Raw genomic sequence first — 24,470 nt, 5'->3', positions numbered from 1 at the left:
ATGCTGTTTGAGAATAAAGGAGATTCCCAAGTGACCAAGATAACTATGGGCCAGTTTCCAGAGTCTGAGGGATGAATAAGATGTCCTCTGGAGGGTCTTGGCAGAGTAAGGCAAAGACACTATTTGAAATCATTCAGAAAGAGAAGTCCTGGAACTTCCAAGGAGAAAAAAATTGCCCTATAGCCATTATACTTCCAGATCCTCAACATGGAGCTGAGCCAGGGAGTTGTCCAGTATATCAGAAGAGTGGGTCTTAGGAGTCCTTAGTTCTGTGTCTATTCTATTCCAGTAGACATCCTTATCAGCCAAAAGAGTCAGTGATTCACTGTTAAAGAAAACTTTCCCATAAACAAGGGAAGGAAGTCAGTATGGTATTATAGATAGAACACTAACTTTAGACTGAACAGACCTGAATTCAAATCTTGCCTCTGGAGCTCACTACTTATATGACTCTGGACAAATTATTCTGGGTCTCCTATACAGCTAATATTAATGTACTATTTTACAAATAGTATCTTAAATTATCCTTACAATAAGCCTGTGAAGACAGTGCTTTTATTATCCCCTCTTGATGAGAAAACTGAGGTAGAAAGCAATTAAAGATCATATAGCAAATTGGTGACTGAGACAGGAGTTAAACTCAGTTCTTCTTGACTTCATGTTCTGACCTCTATCCACCATACCATTCTACCTCAGTTTTTTCATCTATAAAGCTAGATGTCTCTGGAAGTTCCTTGGGGCTCTAGATATACTCTGATTCTAAATTTGAATAGGGATATGGATGGCCACTGACAATGGAAGAATTAGAAAGAGGATTTAAATGGATTCCCTCCCCAAAAAGCATGAAACTCTTTGGAAGAAAGAGGATCAGAATTAAGAATAACAGAATATGGCTCTTTTACCTTGTGCCTCTGCTCAGTTCTGAGTACTGAGGCCTTAGTATATGGGAAAGGAGGAGGAAGGAGAAGTTCCCAAATCAGAGAGATTAAGTCTACCTTAGCAAAGAATTAGATCTCAGATATCTTCCTGTCTGAAATTATGGTCATAAGTTGTGGTTTTCACATGATTACTTGAGCCCTTTCTAGCCAATTAGTCAGTCTAGCTAGGTTGGCATTGATCAATTAATCACTATTCCTTGGGTCTAGTCCATGTACACCTAGTATTAAGTACCTATTATGGGTGCCCTTAGAACTCACACTGAGCACAATTGGAGGAAGGGGCTATCTGGGAAAAATAAGGTAAACTACACACACTAAAGGAAAGTATCTTCAGAATTCTTCAAAGATACCACCCTAAGAGTAACTAAATGAAAGGAGAACAAAGGAAGGGAGAAAAGGATTTCTAGTAATTTCTAGTAATTAAGAGCTGGGTTATTTCTTTACCACATAGATTCTTTGAATGTCTTCCTCACAAATTTAAAACCCACTCTGCCCAGGGACCTTAGGTATACAAGGAGAGAATGAATCCCTGGTTCAAAGGATTGTTTTGTAATGGGTCCTTGCTGTATCTGCTTATCAAATACCTTCTCTAAAAGTTAAGTCTGACTGACAATCAATGGGAAACATTCAACAGGGGCTCAATAGTATTAGAAAACCCAAGCAAATCTACAGGTTTCCACCCAGAACCTAAGGAAATAGTGCTAGTAACTTCCCTGGGACATGTCAAACCAATGTAAATGAAAATTGGAGGGGATACTATACCTTTTTTTAGTATAGTTTCAAAAATGATATTCCTCCAGTTGTCCTCTAGCCTGACAATACCCTTTCTAAAATATGGCCCTCAGAACTGAACACTCCAAATGTAATCTACTGCCCAGAGATGTATGTAACATTTATTGTTTCTCTTAGCCCACATGCCCTCATAGTACCTTTCCTATGAACTGAAGAATTGAAATCTGCTCCCCCTCAATAGAATGATTCCTCAAGTAGATACAGAATATGCTCCACATAGCCCCATCTAGCTTCCAGTGCCTAATGTTCATGATCCATGTAATGAGTTGAAAGTCAAATTTTCAGGAGGACAAGTGATGGCAATGGAGGGGGATGAAATGAGGCAGTCCCATGAGCAGGAGCTTATTTGTCAATGAACCCTCCAGTCTCTACCCTCTTCCCTCACTCTTCCTCCATTTGTTCCCTTTTCTTACCCCCACCCTCAATCTCATGGCTCATCCAATGCCCCATCATATCAATACCCATCACATTCCTAGTATATATCTTGAAATGATCGAATATAAAATCAGTTAAGTACTGAATGTGGAGTAGAAGATGGGAGAGAAGAGGTAAGGAGGGAAGGAGATCAAATCCAATGAACTCTAATCTTGTACTGCTGATAGATGGAGTCCAGATTGTACAATCTACTACAGAAGTCATTATGATTCATATTTTACTATAAATGTGTTCTTTCCCAAACATAATTTGAATGAAATAATATTATGAAGACCAGCCCATAGCACCAATGTCTTTTAGATGCAACTATAGTTGCAACTATAGTGGATTTCAATCTTTTAGATAGACTTTAGTTATCAGATAGGTCAGGCAGTCAGTCAATGAACTTTTATTAAGTATTTTATTAAGTATTTACTGTAGGGGTGGCTAGGTGGGTAAAGCACCAGCCCTGGAGTCAGGAGTACCTGGGTTCAAATCTGGTCTCAGACACTTAATAATTATCTAGCTGTGTGGCCTTGGGCAAGCCACTTAACCCCATTTGCCTTTCAAAAACCTAAAAAAAAGTATTTACTGTGTTTGGAACATCTGAAAAGCAGAAACATGGTTGCCATCTTTAAAAAACTCACATTCTAATGGGGAAGGCATTATATAATTAATTGTATTTGTTGTTCAGTCATGTCCAAGTTTTGGTGACCCCATTTGAGGTTTTCTTGGCAAAGATACTGGAGAGGTTTGCCATTCCCTTCTCCAACTCATTTTACAGATGAGGAAACTGAAACAAGTCTAAGAATTTGCCCAGGGTAACACAAACTAATGAGTGTCTAAGATTGGATTTGAACTCAGGTCTTCCTGACTGCAAGTCTGGCACAATCCACTGCAAAACCTAAATAACTATATACATACCAGATATCTATATAATAAGTGGAAATAATCTTAGAGAGAAGACACTAGTGTAGGTATGGGGAATCTTTTTTCTGCCAAGGGCCATTTGAATATTTATAACATCATTCACAGGCTATATTTGGTCAAATATTTAATTAATTCACCCTAAAAGTATCTAGATTTATTGAATTTCAAGTCCAGGCTGAGATTGCCTTGATAATACCAGACCAGAGGTTCTTTGCCCCTGCACTAGTGGAATGGAAGTAGGGGAGGGAGGACAAGCAAATGGGGGACAAAAAAGACCTCTTGCAGAAAACAGGTTTTGAATTGAGTCATGAAGAAGAACAGAGGAGCCAAGAAGTAGAGGTAAGAAAGGACAGCATTCCAGGTATGGAAAACAGCTGGATCAGAGTCATAGAGATGGGGGATGGAGTATCTTGTGAGTGATTATTTTGCCACATTTTTCAGAGAGAGACTGGTGTTCCTAATTCAAATATTTTCCACTCCAGTCTATCCTGTGGGAGGAACAGCAAGTAGACCTTTTTACTGGATTATACAATATGGGTAGGAAAATGAAGTATAAGAAGATGAGTAATCAGCAGGCCTCAACCAACAGTGATAGGGAGTTGTCTACACAAGCATGTGAACACTTCCCCTGGTAGAATGGGCAGATGAGAACCATTTTTTCCAAAGAAACAACAGTTGAAACAGTCTTATGGAGCATTTAGAGTTTGGTCAGACATGGAAGATACCAAGGTCATCCACTGCATCCTGGGTCATCCCCAATCATTCTGACTTTTGTCCTGCCACTGTATTTCAATGACTCTGGAAGAGAAAGTGAGGTTGATGACTTAGTGCCAACTCTACCTGCCTTAAATCCAATTCATGAACATGTCATGAACAACCCATGATGTCACTGGTTCTCTTCAAAGGATGAACAACAATATGAAGACAGGAAAGATAGGAAGGGGACAAGTTGTAAAGAGCTTTAAATGCCAGAGAATTTTATGTTTGATCTTGTAAGTAACAAGAAACACTTGGAGTCGATATGAAAAGATCATATTGGCAGCTGCATGACTCCCAACATAATTAGTACTTAATAAGTATTCATTGACTGGCTAGCTGGCTGATAACCAAAGTCCACCTAAAAGATGCACAATCCAATACACTATAGGTGGAAGATGGACTGGAGTGGGGAAAGATTTAAGCAGGAAGATGCACCAGAAAACTATTGCAAAATTTCAAGCAAGAGGTGTTGAGGACTTGAACTAAGATGGCAGCTCTGTAAGTGAAGAGAAGGGGATGTATACCAGGGATGTTAGCATACTTTGACAGAAACAAGACTTGGCAAGAGATTGGATTAGGGAATGAATTTGAATTAAAAATCAAAGATGCCATCTAGGTCATGAATCTGGGGAACCAAGAGGATGGTGGTATCTATTATAATAGGGAAGTGAAGAAGGTGGATTCAGAGGGAAACATAATGAGCTCTGTGTTAGACATTTTAAGTCTGAACTGTTTACGGGACATTGAGTCTGAGATGTCTAAAGAGCTGTTGATGATTTAGGATTGAAGTTCACGAGAAAGGTTACAACTGGATAAATAGATGGGGGAATTATATGCACAGAGATAATAATTGAACTCATAAGACTCTGTGAAGTCACCAAGTGAGATAGTTTAGAGAAAGAAGAGAGCCTAGGATAGACCCTTTAGAGGATTAGTAATCAGACCCTGGATAGATACCCAAAGGAAACTGAAAAAAGAGTGGTCAGACAGATGGAAGAAGAACCAAGAGAGAGCAGTTGTGTAGTATTAACAAACCTATATGAGGTAGAGCTATACTAGAAGTATTAGGGACTCATGATTTAGCAGATTCTTGAATCACTGAGAAAAGGTAGAGGGGCAAAAGAATGGGCATGGGTCTAAACACTTGGAGAGGAACCATGAGCAGAAGGAAAAGCAAGGCAGGAAAAAGGGATATTCTATCTAAAGCAGGATAATTGTCACTTGCAGCACCCTCTGGATACCCTATCAAACAACTGCTCTTAGTCACAACTCTCTGTGCAGCCAGGCATTGTGCTAGGAGGAACTAGCAGTGAGAGGAATTCCAATACACTTTTAAAGCTCTTAAGCTTTGAAAGAAGTTAGAGATTCTGAGAGGAAGAGATGAGGAAGGAGTGTAGGATAGGCAGGAGACACAGCCTATGCAAAGGCCTAGAAATCAAAGATGAACCTTTTGTGGACAAGGAAACGTTCACATATTGGAATTTAGGATGGTGAAGAGGAGTAATATGTCATAAGCCTGGAAAGATTAGCAAGAACTTGAGACTTTATGTGACAGAGAAGTTTTTATTTTCTCTTAGAGACAACAGAAACTGGAGACTTTTTGGAAGAGAGCCCATGACCAAGAAGACTATATTTTAGGACTATCCCTATGAAAGTTATATGGAGAAAATATAAGAGAAGGGACAGTTCAAGAAAGAGACTATTACAACAGTCTAAGCAAATGAGGTAGCATTGGAGAAAAGGGGGCAGATACAAGAAACCATAAATCATAGATTTAAAGCTATATGGGGGTGGGGATAGCTAAGTGGCACAGTGGATACAGCACCGTCCCTGGAGTCAGGAGACCCTGAGTTCAAATCCGGCCTTAATAATTACCTAGCTGTGTGGCCTTGGGTAAGCCACTTAACCCCATTTGCCTTGCAAAAACCTAAAAAATAAAAATAAAGTTTTATAGGAGCCTTGGAAGTATATCCCCCTCGTTTTTTCAAATGAAAAAACTGAGACCCAGAGTAGCCAAGTGACTTACCTGGGGTAACACACCCACTAAGCATCTGAGAAATGATTCAAACCCAGGATTCTTCCTGGCTCCAAGTCCAGCTTTGTCCTCTATGCCTTGAGATCAGGCTAACCACCTCCTTCTCCAAGCATGTAAAAAGCCCAGGAAGTACAGTGGATAGAGCTCTGAGTCCATAGAAAGGAAGACCTGAATTCAAATCTAGTCTTAGATCTTTACTAGATCTGTGACTCTGCGCAAGTCACTTTTGTCTGCCTCAGTTTCCTCAACTATAAAATGGGGTTGATGGTAGCACCTCACCTGTTGTGAGGTCAGATAAGATCACACTAGTGCATGGTCCACAGTAGGCAGTTAATAAATATTGTTTACTTCCTACTTATATATCCTTGAGCATATCTCTTATGCCCCTTATTGTATATAAGGTCTAAGCAGTAGCATGCTGCAAAAAAAACTTTTATCAAACCACGTACACCTCTCTTTTAAAGGAAGTAGAAGAGTTGACAACATTCCGTATACATTAATACATGAACACAAATGTATATGTCCACATGAACAGGGGCTTGAGTTTATAGTCATTAATATGTACCTGGATGTGTGTGCACATATGTGAGTGTGTGTATGTACACAGAGGGAGACATATCTATGCACAGGCACTCATATAAGCTGATCAAATAAGTATGCCCAGTCTCTTCCTTCCTCCCTCTGGCTGTAAGATCAAGTTGAAGTCTGGGGATGTAGGGAATTTCCAAAGCAAGGAGGGGTTGTGGGGGAAAGTGGTGCTAGTACCCATCCTGGCCAGGTCAGTCCTACCGTATCCTCTTTTTGCCCCATGACCTCAGTCTCCTTCTAGATGTAGAGAATTCAAGGAAAGCTATGACTTCCTTGAATTCTCTCCTAACTTTCCAGGATTCCTTTCCAGTTTATTTACTCAGAGTAGCTTCTGGCATTGCCCATGGTACTCCTGGAAGGCAGAGACCTAAACCTCAGAGCTCCTTAAGAAGACTCCTTTAGGGGGTGGTCCAAAACCTCAGAGCTCCTTAAGAAGATTCCTTTAGGGGGTAGTCCAAAACCTCAGAGCTCCTTAAGAAGATTCCTTTAGGTGTGGTCCAAAGGTACAGAGGAGGGCCATAGCTACTGCTGTGCCCCTTGATCCATGCCAGCCTACCCAGGCACCCCAGGATCCTACAGCTGGGTGGGCTCAGGTTGGGGGAAGGGATAGGGAAGCTGGCAGATGAAGCAAGGATGAAATATTGATGCCCGCATCCTGGTAAGGCAGAGAACGCCGCCTGTCCATGAATAAAAGATGGGCCGGAGGAGCAGGACGGGCAGCAAATTAATTAATCCAAGAGAGGCTCTCAGCAACCATTAGAGAGAAAGAAATGAACAGCTCCCCCCCACCCCCACCCCCAATACACACACACACACACACACACACACACACACACACACACACACACACAGGCACCCAGTCCACAGTTTGGTTGGGGAGGGAAGAATGAAAGAAGAAGAGAAGAGCTCAGGGCCAGGATAGCTGGGTCTATAAGAGGAGGGACAGAGCAGCAACAGTGCCCAATCCCAGACTTGGCAGGAAGACAAGGGAGCCAGAAGAGGCCTATAGAAGAAAGAGCACAGGACTCTGGAGAATCAGGAGTCCTGGATTCAAGTCCCAACTAATACTAACTAGCTTGTATGCCCTTGAGCTACAGCACAAAAGCTACTTCCAGGTAAGCATGGGTCATGAACATCTTTGTTTCTCTCATCATCCAGTACATGACTCTACACATGGTTATTGTGCTTAATAAATGGCTATTACATGAGCAGCTGAATGAATGATGTCCCTTCCTTTCTCTGGGTCTCCTTTGTCTAAGCTTTAAATGAGATTTGGCCTAAAAGACCTTTAAGTTTCCTTTCCAGGTCTAGGATTCTATAAGGAAGAGAGAAAAGACAGTGGCAGCTGGATAGTTCTGGACTCCTAAGTCCCCACCAGTTTGGACTTTAGTACCCATTCTATGTCAAATTCAATGGTGGGGGGGAGGGAGAGAAGAAGAGGGACTTGGAATTAGGAGGTAGTTGAGGGGACCAAAGTTAGCTGGACATTTCTAAGGGTTACTTAGAAGAATCCAGGCAGTCATGGGGAAAGAAACTGAGAAGTCTTCAAGGCAGAGGCAGAATAAAGTTGGCACAGTCACCCTTGTTCTCCTATCCAATGGACCAGCTTCCTTACCCTTTCAAAGGAATCAATGCAGAAGCAGTATCAAATACCCTTTTGGATCATACCCCCAGACTACAGCTGTGGGACCAAGGTACCCAGATGGCACGAACTCATATACCAGCTGCTACTATCCAGCACCCTTGGGAAGTTGTGCCACACGATAGTACCCTCAGGTTGGCACTGATGAAGTAGTAGAATTGCCATGCCTGGGGTAACTACCCTAGCTGATAAAAGCACTTAGAGAAAATAGAGAACTCAACATTTAGGGAATTTTTCCTACAATAGCCCACTAGTAGGATGCCAAGGTCTCTGATGCCACATGCAGCTTGCATAACCCTGCTCCTGATGGTGTGGGGTCAGAATGTCATCATCTTCAGAGCCTGCCTGAGGCCATGAGCTGGCTAGATACTGCAGAAGCAAGGGAGGAATGAGGAAGGGGGATGAAAGGGTGGAAGGTCCTTCCCTCCAGTCTGACCTATGAATCACAGATGGTAGATCACAGCCCAGGAAAAAAAAAATGTAGCCAGCCATTTCCAGGAGCCAAAACCAGACACAGATTGGGAAGTAACAGCCAGGCCTGGACTGTTGACATCTGCTTCTCCCTAGCACAAGGAGAATTTGGTCTAGGGAAGCTGAGGGTGCAGGCTAAAGGGGAAGGGGAAGGAAACTGTCCCTCCTCTCTGCCAACACCACAGGCTGACACACCTTAACCTGTTGTAGTGAATAGATCCACAGCTACAATATCTGGTTTTTCTCGTTCAAGATTCACCTCCTCTTAAGGAGCCTTTCCTGATATCCCAGCTCAGAGCATGTCTTCTCCCACCAAACTCCCCCAACCCCAATTGCCTAGACTGAACATTGCCTGCACGTACCACTTAGTGCCAGTGATCTCTGGCAAATCCTTCTTAGGCTGATCTAGGAATGACATGTGTCCACCTGCCTTGTCTCTCTCATGAGACTGAATAACAAGCTCCTTACTCTCTCTCTCTCTCTCTCTCTCTCTCTCTCTCTCTCTCTCTCCCCCTGTTTCTCTGACTGTCTTTCTCTTTCTCCCTCTCTCCCTGGCATAGGCTGACTCCATAATAGGATCCCAGGCTCAAAGAATTTAGAAGGAACCTTATACGTCATTTGGTTCCAATTCCTTATTTTATATGTGCCCAGACAACATGAGTGACTTGCCCAACCACACACCAGTAGGAAATAATAAGATACCAGCCCAGGTCCTCTGATTCCAAATCCAGTACCTTTGATTCTCCATAGGTTTAATGAGTTTGAATGAATAGATAACAATAATCATTGCTAACATGTATCTAGTGCTTGAAGGCTCGCAAAGGGCTTTACATATATTGTCTCACTTGATCCTCACAACCCTGTGAGGTAGAAACTCTAATTACACTCATTTTAGAGATGAGAAAAGTGAGACCAAGAGAGCTTCAGATATTTATATACAGAGTCATATTGATTGCCTAGGACAGTACTTGAACCCAGGACATCTTGACTCCAGATCCAATACTCTCCTCAATGTTATCCGGTGGTGCTGCATCCTTCTCTGAATCTGATCTTTTTCCTTACCTTGGCTTCATCTTCCTCCTCATAATAAACAATAACATTTACTAAATGCTTACTGCGCAGTGTATACAACTACTACCTACTAGTCAGGTGATCTTGGGCAAGTCCGCTTCCCTGAGCTCTTCTTTCTTCATCTTTGCAATGAGAGGGTAGAAATAGATGATTTCAAGTCCTTTCCATCACCAATTCCTACAAGCCTATAATCTTTTCACTTCTCCCCTGCTCCTATTCCTAAAACCCCTTTCCTGGGAAAGAGAGAAAAGAAATTTCAGAACTTCATCAAGAGTCAGACAGTGTTATATGGCTAAAGGCAACTCCTGAATGAGAAAGAGCTGTCTACCATTGAGTACCAAGATCTTCAAGAGAAGTGGGGACAACACAGGAGATGGGAGGTGGGGTGAAATATTAATACAGTGAGACTGGAGAAGGGAGCAGTCATATTGCTAATCCAGAGATAGTATATAAGATCAGATCTCATTTAGAGGACTAGTGTTGGGAAGAAAGTAGAGAAGCTCCTATCTCTTTGGATCCCAAGCAACCCTCCTAATCACCCCATCAACAATCCAAGGACCCCTACTTCCTGGATCTCATGCTGCTGTCTCCAGGCTCTACCAAATCAGATATAGATGGGTGGGGTGGGAGAATGAGAAAGAAATTTGAATTTTGAGAAAATTCTGAGTTTAGTTCCAACTTTTTGCTGTCCTGTGTTCCTGTTGGTCAGGTCACTTAACTCTTCTGGGCTTCAGTGTTCTCATCTCTATAGTGGGGGTGATAATATTTACCATATCTGCCTATGGAGGCAGTCTGGTATAGGACAAGAACCTTTGATTTGGACTCAGGAGACCTAAATTCTAGGCAATCAATTAATATACATTTATTAAACACATGCTATGTGTCATCACTGACCTAATCCCTACATACAGATTTAAACTTTAAAGTTTGTAAAGCACTTTACTAAATTATTTCCTGTGAACTTCATAGCAACTCTCAGAGACTGGTGCTATTCTTTCATTTTAGAGAGAGAAATGGGGCAGATAAAGGCTAATAACTCACTTAGGGTTGCATAGTTATTAATCAACATCTGCCACAAGATTTGAACTAAGATCTTTCTGATTGCAGGTCCAGCATTCTGCCTAATAGACCCCCTTAAATACCCCACTAATGCAATCTTTAATTCTGGTTTATCTCCTTACTAGTTATGTTATCCTAAGTGAATCTCTCTGAGTCTCACATTTAGCATCCCTAAAATGAGATTAGGGGATGGACAGAATGACTTTGGAGGCTCTGAGATTCTTTTGGATCCTGTGAATACATGATCTCAAAGATCCCTCTGCCCTGACAGTCTATGATATCTCCTAGGGTTGTTCCAAGGGAGCTGCTTTGTAAATTCTAAGGTGCTAAAGAAACATGAGTGCTTATTTCCTTGAAGAAGCAGTCCCATCTGCCCAGGCTTCAGGAACCTGAGAGAAAGAACCAAACTCCAAGCCTGCTATTCCTGCAACAACATCCCCACCTTCTGGTCATTTGAGGAATACTCTATGCCTGCTCCTATTTAGCATAAACTTATGCAGCCCAGGTTTTTCCTCCCCTTTGCCATCAGTAACACTCTGGCAGCTTCAACAATGATGTAGGTTGGGTATCAAGAAAACTCCCCTGACTCTGAGAGAGGAGGAAACAAGGGATTATGTGACTGAGGGAGGTAATGGGTATGGAAAAGAGACAAGAATAACTTCAAAGGTGGGGAAACTAAGGAAAGAAAGGTTTAGAAGGTGGTCAATCTTTAAGCAGAAGTTCACATGAGAGTTGGGGGGAATAAAAAAAAAGAAAGAGAAATAATGAACAAACAGAGATTCCTGAGACACAGAAACTGGGACCTTTCCCTTAAGATGATGCCAAAGATGAAAAAGGAAGTGTTTGTCCTTCCAAGACAGGAACCACAAAGGCAGTGTGAAGAGTATACATAGTCATAAAAAAACCAAACTCTTAACATTCCCCTACCTTTCAACAACTCAACACACTTCAACCAAATAAAAAGTACCTGGATAAGTCTGATCACTCTGTCCTTATCAAATTTCCTCTAACCAGAGTCTGCAATGAAAATTAAGGACCACAATACCCTTGATATCAAAGTCAACAAGCATCAGATCAAGTAAGCTGTGAAAGAGTTGAGAGGCATCAGTGGGACCAAGGTCAATACACCAATACAACCTGATTAAGAGGAGATCCACATCAAACTTGCTTTGGATGATATCAAAAAGATTAGAATTTTCTAAAGTATGTCCAACTAGCCTGTTCCACAAACAACAAAAGTAGTTCTATTGTTTAAAAAAAAAAAGACAAGGTGACTGTGATCTCTCCTATAGTCACAAGATCCTAGATGAAGAGTTGGGAGGGGCCTTTAGAGATCATCTAGACCATCATCTCATTTTGCAGTTGAAGATACTAAACTCAAGTGACTTTTCCAAGGTCGAACAGGTAGAAAGCACTCCAACTCACGTCTAACTTCTTTTTTTTTTTAGGTTTTTGCAAGGCAGTGGGTTAAGTGACTTGCCCAAGGCCACACAGCTAGGTAATTATTAAGTATCTGAGACCAGATTTGAACCCAAGGACTCCTGACTCCAGGGCCGGTGCTCTATCCACTGCGCCACCTAGCCACCCCCATGTCTAACTTCTTAATCTGACATAGAATTCCACAAACATTTTGCTGAATTGCTCATATATTCCCCAACACAATGTACATATAATGGGCATATATAACTTAGCTTCCTCTCACACCTGTGTACACATAAACAGATTTTTTGTAATAGTGCGTGCAATCACATAGCCTGTCCCCTCACACACTTGTATATACATGGAATCTATAGAGGTATAACTCTCCTCAAATATAAATATAGTCCTGCTCAAAGAAATAATGCCTCTCTCAAATACCCAAGAACTGCAGGATGTGGTCCAGAGCTTTGAAATCTCTGTACCCAATGTCATCAAATTTTAAGCCCTTTTCACGAGATTATCCTGAACTGTGCAACATGGGGAGACACTTTGTGATCAATCTCTATCCTAGAAATCACATGGGCTCAGGTTTGATCTAAGTCTCATAGGCTTAAAGAATGTCAACAAGAGATGAGATATTTAACTCAATCCCTTCATTTGACAAATAAGGAAACTGATGTGTTTAGGTTTATTAGGAGCTCAACTGATCAGTTTGAGTAAGTGTCCACTAGACCACCTGGGGAGATTATTGAATGTAAGGGGAGATAATAGAGACCAGTGAGATTTTAAGGATCTGCCCTCAGGAGCAGTAGACAAGTACAAGTCTTGGAGTAATAGATCAGGAGCAGTAGACAAGTTTGTTCCTTGTAAAAAGTGTCCCCTTCTCAGATAATGAGGGGATAATCTTGTATCCTATGAAGGGCAAGAGATGGTGAATGGTTTACACCTTGAGTTACCGTTTTGCAGATTATAAAGGATATGAAACTTCATATCTTATAAAAGGGAAAGAAGTATATTTCCTTGCTCTCTCAGAAAGTATCAGGAAGGTCCTCCATCAGCTAGATGGAATTATAGAGCAACTAGCCAATGGTGGATAAAGGATCAGTCACAAAAGTGAGTTAGCCAGTTCTATGCTAGGGTAATCATTCTTGCTAATTCAAGGAGTCATCTCTGGCAGTTGATAATAGAGTCAGCTAAGGAGGAGAACCCCAGCTTTTGAGATAGAATCCTCTTTACCTTTTCCCTTGCTTCTCTTCCACGGGGCAGTTGGAGATAGGGGGAGGAGGGGACTACCTTTCTCCTCTCATTCCTTCAGTATTGGAATTCCTACAGCAACAACAAACACAGAGGGAGCACCTCCACTGAAGTCCAGACTGTTCAGAGTCATATACCTAATTAATGATCTCATGACCTACAATTCATTTTTCTTTCTACTATGTCATATGATCCCTGGAGATCTGTAAAGTTGGCACTATCAGGGACTATTAGGTATACTGACCATGACTAAGCATCACTCACCAGTTTACTCCCCACCCATGTTCCCAGGGGAAGATTTCAGAGGCAGCTGCAGACTGCTTCCAAGGGAAGCCTTTGAACAAATATTGAAAGTCTGTGAAATTTCACTCTAGTACACCAAATTTTTATTTCACTTCACTTAGCCCCCATTTTTCTAACCAAGATCTATCCTCTTCCATAGAAAAGACCTAAAAACTAATTTTTACTAAGATGCTATCTACTAGGGTACATGACAAGATGATAATGGACAATAGAGAAAAGGAAGAACTACCATCTTCTAGTTCTCTAGTAAGAGAAATAATCTTCAGATGAGGAATATTAGAACCAAAATGATTAAATAGGAAATGAAACAAAAAATAAATGAAGTAGTAAGAGGTACCTTACATCCATCTATGAGTTCAGGTCACCCAGACTCAGATCAACTATTTCCCCAATAACTGAAAGAGTTTCTAGATAGATATCTAGATAGTTGCTGAATAGCTACCAGAGAGCTTTGCAAATGTCCTGGAGAAATAGAGAGGTGATAAAGGACTGAAAATGAGTACTTGCCAACCCAATTTTCAGCAAGACTATAGATTCTTCAAACCATAAGCTAACTTAAATTCATTGAGGAGTTCTAGAACATGTTATTTAAGGTGTAGTTTGTAGATCCATAGAGAGGAAATTGATTATTAACAACTTAGCATGAGCTCAAGAACAAATCATAATGGACTATTTTCATTTCCATTTTTAAAGGGATGCTAAACAATGACATCCATAGGCACAATATAATTGTATTTCAGCAAAGCACTTGACAGAATCTCATAATCGGAACTAATTGAATGACTGGTCCTAGAGGGTAGCAATTTATGAATTAATGTTAACCTATAGGGATATCTATAGTAGAGTACCATAAAGATATGTCTTTAGCATCCTTTGTGACTTTTTTAAAGATATAGTTGACATGTTTGTCAAATTTGCAGATGACCCAAAGCCAGGAAGGATAGCTAGCACTCAGAATCCAGACAAAATGTCAATAGAATAGAACAAAAGACAATATATAACATCATCAATTTTAATAGGAATAAATGTAAATTACTACATTTGGGTTCAAAAATCAACTAAAAAATACATGATTGATTATTGTGGTAATGTTTTTCATGACCAAACATTTAACCTATTTCAAATAATTTGTTTTCTCAGTGAGGGGGATTGGGGTAGGAGGAAGGGGGGAGAATTTGGAACTCAAGGTTTTAAAAGTGAATGTTGAAACTTATCTTTGAATGTAACCAGTGAAAAATAAAATAAAATACAAAAAAAAGAATATGATAGGGAGAGACTAGAAAAAAATGACTTGAATTAGTTTATTTGGGGGGAAAAGATTTAGAAGTTTAATGAACTGTAAAATCAACAGGAGCCAACAATATGACTTCGTGACCAAGAAAGCTTCTTAGATCTAGGTTGCCTAACAGAAGTCCTGTTCTAATGTTTTATTGTATCATGGAAGTTGAAAGTTATGCACCTGGAATGAAAATTGTAAGAGTTTCAAGTACAAGAAAGGAGATTGACTACATGTCCAAATTTGAAGAACCGATTAAATTTGGAGAATGTTATCATAAGAATGCTGGCCACCAGGGTATGAATTTTTTTGGTCATTGTAACTAAAAACATCTCTTAAGGAATTGAGGGCTTGTCATTAGCATTAGAGAAGTAAGTGCCAACATTGATGAAACCACAAATCCAAAAAATATCAAAGAATCCAGAACAGGGAAGGGTACTATACTCATCTAGAATGTGATAATCAGTTCTGGTTACCACATGCTGCTGTAGAAAGCTCAGTGAGAAACCATCCTGTGCTGTATCAATGAAGAGAAATGTGATGCCAAAGGTCATCTATGTGGTGGAGGTGGTTGTGGACCTTCCTTACCACAGCATCCTAATGGCTGCTGAATCCATTGTCTGAATCCAGGACATTTTTGCCACCTATCTTCCTTGGGTCTTGACAGGCTAAATGCTCTGATTCTTTCCCCACATATGGAATGCCCTCCTTCCTCATGTCCATTTACTGACTTTATTGATAAAATCTCCACTAAAACTCCATCTCTTACAGCAAGCTTTCCCCAATCCCTCTTAATTCTAATGGTTTCCCTCTCTTCCCTTTCCCTAGGTATCCAAAATGTAGCTTTGTTGTAAATATTTTTTGTTTGTCATCTCTCCCATTAGATTATAAATTCCTTAAGGGCAGGAACTATGTTTTGCATCTTTTGTATACCCAGCACTTTAGCACAATGCCAGACTAAGATTTTTAATAAATGTTTTTGACTAACAGACTAGACCATTTGCACTTGTTACAGAAAATCAACTTTCAGACATATAAGATTGGGGCATGGTTGTATAGTTGTTCTGAAAAGAGTCTGGACTTATTTATGGATCACAAGTTCAACCAGAGCCAACAATGTAATGTAGCAATCAGAAAATAATTGAAGTTTAATTTACATCAAGAAGGTCATAGCTTCTAGTAACAGGATGTAAACATCCCACTTTACTCTGCCTTCCTTACCCTCCTGTGAAGTATTATACCCAGTTCTGAGCACCATAGTTTAAGAAAGATATTGGGAAGCTGGAGAATGTCCAGAGAAAGGCAACTAGGATACAAAAGGGCCCTGATTCCATTTCATATAAGAGTCTGTGGAAGAAACATAGAATGTTTAGCCTAGAGAAAAGGCTGAGGAGGAATATAACTGCTTCTTTAAAGTATTTGAAAGACTATCATGTGAAGGAAGAATTAAATTTGTTTTATTTGGCCTTAGAGGGCAGAATCAGAAGCAATGAGGCAGGGTAAGAATCTCAGAGTCAAATGAAGCTTTATGTCTGTTGAATTGAGTTGCTTTTTATTCATGTTTGACTCTGTGACTCCATTTGGGATTTTCTTGGCCAAAATTCTAGAGTAGTTTGCCATTTCCTTCTCCAGTTCATTTTGCATATGAAGAAACTGAGGCAAATAATTTTAAGTGACTTTACCCAAGGTCACAAACCTAGTAAATGAGTTCAAAACCAGATTTGAACTCACAAAGAGGAATCTTCCTGACTCTAAGTCCAGTCTTCTGTCCACTGTACCACCTCACCACCTAGCTGCTTTTTAATGTCACTAAAAGGTTCCTAATGGCATCCAAATGTAGAATTGGCTGCCTCAAGAGATAGTGAGGTACTCTCCTGATCACCATGTTGGTATTCTCCAAGCAGTAGCTAGACCACCACTGGTTTGGTGCATACTAGTGGAGATTACTTTCACATGTTGGTTAAACTAGATGGTTGCTGAGGTCCTTTATAACTCTTGCATTTGGTGATTTTTCCATGCATATTTGTGGGAGACTAAGCTTGTGAAGAGAACATTTAATCATTATTTTTATTTCCAAGTTATTTCATTAAATATTTTTTTTATTTTAACTGTGTGTTCTTTGGCTAAACAATCAAAGTAAACATATCAGTGGAGGGGATTCTAAGCAACTAACAATTTAGAAACCGATTTGCTTTTTAGAATCCCTGGTTGCTACACTAGCAAAGACATTAATAAACTAGAGCTTTTCCATAAGAGTCCATCCAGAATCATCATATCTTATAAAGCTGAATTGGAGGAACGTTTAGCATGGAAAAGAGAAAACTTAAGGGCACATGTAGCTGCTTTCAAGAATACAAAAATCTGTCACATGGAAGAGAAATTAGGTTTGTTCTGCTTGGCTTCAGAAGATAGAAAAGAAAAATGAGTGGAAAATGAAATGAGGCAAAGTTAGTCTTCATATAAGAAAAAATTTTCACAATAATTAGAGGTAATCTAAAAGTAGAATGGACTGCATAAGAAAATAGTGAGCTCAGTTTCAACTAGGAGCATTTAAATGAAGGCTAAATGATTGTTTGAGGAGGGTACCACAGAAAATATGTCTACTTAAGTTCAGGTTCCATTAATTTATCTCTGAGGTCCTTTCCAAATCTGAACTTCTATGATCCTAAGACTTACTACACTCCTAATTCAGATTAACATTTGAAAAGGAAATAGGGGTGAGAGCTTCTTACAAAGAAATTACTCTGTAATGTTAGATTTCAGACACTGTGACAGGTAGGAGATAAAGATATTTTGAATGGAAAGTCTGTAAAGAAAAAATAGAAACCTTGGGGTAGATGGGGGAAACTATCTATATTTAATATAAGATTTCCTATTTCCTCTCTGAGTTGCTTCACTGAAGAAATGTAAGATATATGGACCATCTAAAAGTCAACTATCAATCTGGTTTCTTGATAGACTTAAGGTGGATTTGAGATTGGAAAACCAATGAATGGGTTTCATCTAGGGCTCCAGACCAAGCAGTGGTCTATATTGTCATATGTTGGGGTGGCTGGGTGGTGCAGTGGATAGAGCACCGGCCTTGGAGTCAGGAGTACCTGAGTTCAAATCAAGCCTCAGACACTTAATAATTGCCTAGCTGTATGTCCTTGGGCAAGCCACTTAACCATATTGCCTAAAATAAAAATAAAAAATAAAAATAAAAAAGCACTGTCATATGTTGTAAAGTTCAAGGAAGATGGAATTGGCTACTGATATCAGGAAACAAGCAAAAAAGTTTCAGCAGACCAGCACCTGCAACATATCAGAGACTCAATAAATATTTGTTGATTTGATTCACCTTCCTTCCCACCAGCCCATTAGCTCCTAAGGGGAATCACCTGTCTCCTGTTGAACATCTCCACTGCAACAAAAGTGGATCTGTTCTGAATCATAAGGCTCTGGCATGAAGAGGACCATCCTCATCATTCAAGCATGTGGATGGAAGTATATGTGTCCATGTGGGCGAGTAGCCACGTGCCTTCCAGCTGCCTGGCCCACCAGGTGTTTGAGTTTGGCAAGGGTGTGGAGCATGTGTCTGTTTCTCTAGATTGGTAGAGGCATTCAGACAGGCACATACCTGTGAAACTAATAATAATAACAATAATAATAACAATAATTGAGAGAGATGAGAACAAGATAATACTAATACATTGTGTTTGCACTGGGTTTTCTGGCTTACAAAACATATTATCTCATTTATTTCTCACAGCTGCCTGGTGAGGTAAGGTAGGCAGGGAAGAGATTATCTGCATTAAGCAGATGAGAAAACAAGGTCTAAAGAGGTGAGGTGTTTTGTCCTATATCACACAGATAGCAAGTCTTGGGACCCAAATGCTTTCTACCCTTTTTACTGTACAATGCCATCCCCATGATTCAAAGTTGCACCTTGGAAAGGAGTTTGTGATCTGATGTAATTGTACATAAAATCATATCATTCTCCTATTTAACCAACTCCAGGGACTTGCTGTTATACATACTATAAACTTCTCAGATTAGTTTTGAAAGCCCTATGTAACCTGAACTTCACCTATCTTTCCACTCTCATTGTATGCTATTGCCTTTCCCACATTCTGTGATGTTGCCAAATGAGGATTCTCTCTATTCCTAATTCACAACACTCCATCTTCCATCTCTGCATCTTTACACTGACTGTCTTTCATGCTTGAATTAGTTAGTTAATAAGGATTTATTAAGCACCTACCATGTGTCTATACTAAGGAAGGCAAAAGACAATCCCGTTCTCAAGGTGCTTACAGTTTAATGGGAAACAACAAACAAATATGGACAAACAAGTTATCTATAGGAGAAATATAGGAGAAAAATGTGAGAAGGCACTGGAATGAAGAAGGATTGGGAAAGACTTCCTATAGAAGGTAGGGTTTTAGCTAAGACTTGAAAGAAGCCAGGAGAAGATAAGAAGGGAGAGAATTAGTTCTGCAGCATATGGCACTTGTCTACCTTCTGGGTATCCTCTCCACCAGCTTCATTGACACTTGTTCTCTTTTTCTTCTTTGACTTCTTATTTTCCCTAACAGTTGCCACTCCCTTTTCCCCTCAGCCCCATAAAGCCCTTCTCTTCTTTTAAGATTCAGTTCAGGTGCCATCTTTGGTATGAACTGTTTTCTGATCTCCCCAAATTGGATACCCTCCCTCCAAACAACCACACATTCAACTATTTCATATTATGTATATATATGTATATATATACATATATATATATTTGTATATACATATACATATATGTGTGTGCATGCATAAATACATATGTTTGTGTGGGGGTGTTAAATGTGTCTGAGTCTACATAAACATACTTTATGTTGATGCTACCTATGTATCTGCTTCTATGTGCTTGTCTCCTCCATTAGAATGTGCTCATTAAAAGTAAGGGATGTTTCTTTCTTTGTCTTTTTCCCAGAATAATACTTGACTGATGAGTGGATTAAAAGAGATCATGAACCCCACAGTAACCATATCTGGGTTTGCAGGAATAATGATATATTAAGAAATCAAGCATCAGAGGAAGAAAAATTTGAATTCTGCTCCTTCTCTTAGTATCAATCCTGTGCCCCCAGCTCCAGAGTCACCCTTAGAAAGAGGAGAATTAGGTATTAACCCAGTCTTATGTATTGGAAAGACTAATGATAGAGTTACCCAGACATGCATATTACTATAATAAGTAACTCAGGAAGATATAGAAGAAGACATCAAAGGAATAAAAAGAGAACAAGTATCATAGAAGTCAGTAGAGAGAGTATCCAGAAGATGGTCAACAGTATAATATGCTCTAAAACTATTAAAGGAGATGAAGGGACTGGGGACTTTTAGAGAGTTGCATGTTTAATCCTGGGGCCACCTTTTAGTAAGCCCATTGATAAATTGATGTATGCCCAGAGAAGACAGACTTAGAGAGTGAAAGAAATGGATACCCTGCTCTGTGTGTTTCCATTAAATTTACTGGAGACCTTTAGCCTGAAGATAAAACTTAGAGACAATATGAGAAATGTCTTGAAATATTTGAAGGACTTTCATATGAAGGGATTCAACTTGTTCTGTTTGACCCAAAAACTTCTTCAACCCTCAAGTCTCTGAGCTGATCAGACTGCCATCTGTACTCAGCCAGTCAGCTCTTCACCAGGAGATGGCGCTCATCCTCCATCCCAGGGGATCAACTCTCCAATTTCACCTATGATAATGTGTAGAGCGGTTTCTTAACATTAAAAAAAATAAAATAAAGTAAAATAAAAACAACCAGCAACCTACATATCCATTATTTGAATTAAACTAGGAATTAGGATTAGGAAGATTTGCTATCAAAGTTAGTAAATGTTTCCTAACAACTAAGAATGGGCTAGGATGCCTCCAGAGGGAGGGACTTCCACCTCATTAGCTCTCTTCAAGTAATGCTGAATTTCCATTTGCTTGGGAATGACAGAAGGGATTTCTGGGCAGATATAGGTTGGATCACATTGTCACTGAGGTTCTTTCCAAGTCTGACTTACAATGAGATCCTAATTCTAGAATCTGTACTGAAAAAGGTCTGAGGCTTTGAAAAACATGTGAGATGGACTTATAAAGCCCTGATGTAAATGCCCTGGATCCACTTTCATTGTTGTTTAGTCATTTTCAGATGTGTCTGACTCTGCACGACCCCACTTGGGATTTTCTTGCCAGAGATACTACAGTAGTTTGCCATTTCCTTCTCCAGTTCATTTTACAGATGAGGAAACTGAGACAGAGTTAAAGTAATTTTCCCAGGGTCAACAGCTAGTAAATGTCTGAGGCTGGGTTTGAAATCAGGTCTTCTTGACTTCAGATCCTATACTCTATCCACTGTACCACATAGATGCCCCATATATATTTTAGGGGACTCATTTCTCTACTTCAATTATCCCCATCCAGATCCTTCTGAAATTTCATTGCCTGACACTCTCCTAAGTTTCCCTTACAAGTTCATTGGCTTAAAAAACAATTACATTGGCTTTCAAAGCTGAAAAATGTGAACAAACTGATTTTCAAGTTAACATAGACAAACTATACCATCTTGATGGGGAGCTATCAGGGTTTGTTCCCTCCCCTCTCTATCATCATCAAAGTTCTTTTCCATGGTTCTTCTTCCTCATGACATTACTTCCTTTCAGTGAATTTCTGCTTCTCTGCAGTGCTTTGTAATACAATATAGAAGATGTTCAATAAATGCTTAACTAATCAATGTTTATTGACTAGTGACTCCTCAGACGCATCTTTAGACCCTGCTCAATGGTGCTCCTATAACCTTTCCTCAGTGGTGTTTCTATAGTAATTTCTATGTAGTCTATAGTCCTTCCCAGCAATAATTATCTTGCTGCCAGCACTGGACAGTGCAGCTCCTTCCTTCCACTGAGCTCCCTTTTCTTCGACCCTCGACTCCCTGAGCCCTCGACTCCCTGAGCTGATCAGACTGCTGTACTCAACCGGTCAGCTCTTCACCAGGAGATGGCGCTCATCCTCCATCCCAGGGGACTAACTCTAATTTCACCTATGATAATGTGTAGAGCAGTTTCTTAACATCAAAAAAATAAAATAAAGTAAAATAAAAAACAACCAGCAACCTACATATCCATTATTTGAAGTCTCCTATACACAGTCCCTTTAGCCTCAAATCAAGTCTTGTAAAATCTTCTAGGATCCTTTTTTTTTGTACTTAGAGATTTTATTTAGAGTTTTACAATTTTTTCCCTAATCTTACTTCCCTCCCCCCACCCCCCACAGAAAGCAATTTGCCAGTCTTTGCATTGTTTCCATAGTATACAATGATCCAAATTGAATGTGATGAGAGAGAAATCATATCTAGGATCCTTTTTGACATGATACAGGTAAACCTCAGTATTCAATTCCATGTGATAATGCTTGTCTTTCATTCTTTTTTTTTTTAGGTTTTTTTTTTGCAAGGCAAATGGGGTTAAGTGGCTTGCCCAAGGCCATACAGCTAGGTGATTATTAAGTGTCTGAGACCATATTTGAACCCAGGTACTCCTGACTCCAAGGCCGGTGCTTTATCCACTGGGCCACCTAGCCGCCCCATTGTCTTTCATTCTTGAAGAAGTCCATGACATCAGGGAGATGATGCCATGACAGGAAAGTGAACTGAATTTGAGTGAGGGGTTACTATGCTAAGTCACAAGCCTCACGGTCTCCTCCAGAACCATCTGGATCTAGTGGACAGATATGGATTAGGACATCTGGAGATGGCCCCAGATGTGAGGCAGTTAAGGTTAAGTGACTTGTCCAAGTTCCTACAGTTAGTGTCAAGTGTTTTGAGGTCTTTAAACTCAGGTCCTCCTGACTCCAGGACTGGTTCACTGCACCACCAATAATTCCATTTAAGTTTATGGTGAGTCATTATCTCATGTCTCCTCTCTCACTCAGCATCTGGACAATGGATCTTCTCCTTGGAGCTCCAGCCCTTCCCACTAAATCTGAAGGTTTAAGTAAGCATCTACTACACCCTTCTCAGATGCTTTTTCCAATCCTTGACTTCTCCTTTGGAAGTTAGAGTAGATTTTTCAAACTACCCAATGAGATTGCTCAGAAACATCTAGTCAGAAGGATCAAATACAACCTAAATGACTGACCAAATACTCCTATCAAAATGACACACATACTTATAAACAAACCAAGCCCGGGCTCCCGTCACCAAGGAAAAGAGCTGAGTCAGTCCTTTTCCTTCCACACATTACTCACAATTATACACCATCCTTATAAGTGAACAATTCAGAAGAAATCAGACTGCCCCTATGACCTCTGCCTCCCTTGAAATCCTAATAGCACTATGACTGTACCACTCATCTCTAGTTACTAAGCTTATGTATATATCTCTCTTCTGACTAAAGTGCTAGCTTTTTCAGCTCAGAAGGATTTGATCTCCCAGATGACATGAACTTAAGAAATGTTTTCAATTCTTTGCCTCCCCCCCCCCCAATCCTCAGAACTGAGCACAATGCTAGGCCCAGGACAATGTAGAGTCAATGCTTCAGCCTAGGAATTGACTCTTGTGTTTCCTGCATTCCAGCTGGATAAGTCATTAAGCCATGGTTTGTTGGCTAGAAAATGTTGGTTACAGTAACTAACTGTGACAATAACAGTAACAGCTCCATGTGGGTGGCTAACCTTCATTCTTTCTCTTCCCAGATGGTTGCTGATATATTCCTAGCACTGACCATGAGGAAGTTATTTTGGAAAATTTATGAAATCAAAATATCAATTCCCCCAGCTCCCAGCCATAGCTTCCTCTCCCTCTGACTCCTCCACCCATCATCTCTGAATTAACATGATCTGGAATGAGATTTTAGCTGTCCTGGGTCAGTTTCTAGCCTCCACCCCAGCTCCATCACACTCAAACCCTAGCAACCAGCTTTTGACTCATCCTGGAGGAAAAATATAAAAAAAAAAAAAAACCAGATGTCCCAAAGAGGCAACCTAGAGGCATTAGATCAAAGATACTGTGGAGAGGATAAGTAAAATGTCAAAGAGACAAGGACCCAAATAGAGAGACCCAGATCCAATAAGAAACAAGAAGGCTGAGATTACAGTACTTAGATTGTCCCAATGAGGCAACCTAGAAGTACTAGATCAAATATGCTATGGAGAGGATAAGTAAATAGTCAAATAGACAAAGATCTAAATAGAAAAACCTAGATCTAATAATAAAAGAGTCTGAGATTATAGCATTTAGATTAAAGCACATATCTGGAAGGGGCTTCACAAATCATCTAAACCAATACCATCATTTTGCAGATAAGGAAACAGAAGCCCAGAGTGACTTTCCTTAAGATCATACAGCTAAGTAAATAGCTATTATATGGTCCCAGGTTCTTCAAATTCATTATTTCTAACACTATGGCAGGCTGCCATAATAAAAAAGTCAGAGCAGCCATCAGAACCAAAGAAATAATGAGCAAGAACAGATGGTCAGAGAGACAAAAGCACAGGATGGAATAC

This window comes from Macrotis lagotis, chromosome 1 (genome assembly GCF_037893015.1).
Source record: "Macrotis lagotis isolate mMagLag1 chromosome 1, bilby.v1.9.chrom.fasta, whole genome shotgun sequence".
NCBI classification, from domain to species: Eukaryota; Metazoa; Chordata; class Mammalia; order Peramelemorphia; family Peramelidae; genus Macrotis; species Macrotis lagotis.
The sequence above is the reverse complement of the archived record's forward strand: the minus strand, read 5'-3'. Positions refer to the sequence as shown.